The sequence below is a fragment of the Phalaenopsis equestris genome, unplaced genomic scaffold, assembly GCF_001263595.1.
Source record: "Phalaenopsis equestris unplaced genomic scaffold, ASM126359v1 Scaffold001044, whole genome shotgun sequence".
Classification (NCBI taxonomy): Eukaryota; Viridiplantae; Streptophyta; class Magnoliopsida; order Asparagales; family Orchidaceae; genus Phalaenopsis; species Phalaenopsis equestris.
Genome location: NW_018165483.1, coordinates 78,291 through 79,304, shown reverse-complemented (window position 1 = coordinate 79,304; position 1,014 = coordinate 78,291).

Sequence of the window (1,014 nt, the reverse complement as noted above, 5' to 3'; positions counted from 1 at the left end):
AATTGGTGAAGCCATGAAAATGTTTAAGAAATTGTGATGATCTTTTCACTTCAATCTTAATTTACTTTCAATATGGCCAATTGATTTGTTAAAATATGTTGAGTTTTACAACTAAAGTGAAGATTACATCCAAGATTCAGGGAGGTCAAAGCCCTTTGAAGCTGGGTGCAAATAAATAAGGACATAATATTATCGGGCGTAGAAGTGGAGATTTTAGAGTGACAGACTAAAATCTCAAATTTGGTCCTATCATTTGGGTGCTAAAGTGTAGATGTTAGCCCTCAGGCAAGGGGAATGTGGGAGCTCCGAAGTGAGAGCTGATATCCTCCCAGCCTCGCCGCAGATTTAGTAAACAAGTGTAGGATTAGTCAATGTTCTTTATGCCTGGACTAAAGGGTAAAGAATATGTATGCTCCTATTTGACACAATATAATTTTGAACTGATTCACTTTGTCCGTTCACTATAATTTCTTGACAAGGAGAAGGATGCTTTCTTATATATTGAATATCACATTCGCACCTTCATTAATATATTTAGTTATTTAGTAGTAATTAAAATTATATATTTATTTTAATTGTCCAGAAATAAGGAGATGGAGAGAGAGAGAGAGAGTGTGTGTGTGTGTGTGATAGAGAAATAAGTAAAAAGTTGCTTAAAACGTAGAGAGATAGGTAGAGAGTGCAAGAGAGAGGGGTGGGAGAAATGAGAAAATGTGAGGGAGAGTGAGGAAGAGTAAGCGAGAGAGAGAGAGAGAGAGCAAGAAATGAAGTAAATGTAAATGAGAAAGAGAGAAAGCATATATAAAGTTATGGTCAAGTTTTTGGCACCGTTACCGAGGAGTGAGTAAACAAAAATCACAATTAGAGAACAGGCATATTAGGATTATTAGAAAATTTTTACTTGAATTGCAACTTATTTTCATATTTAGTTAATTATATTACTGTGTACTGATTTCAATTTGTATGCATAAATTTGGACCTGAAAATCTTATACCCTACGATTCGAAATTAGAA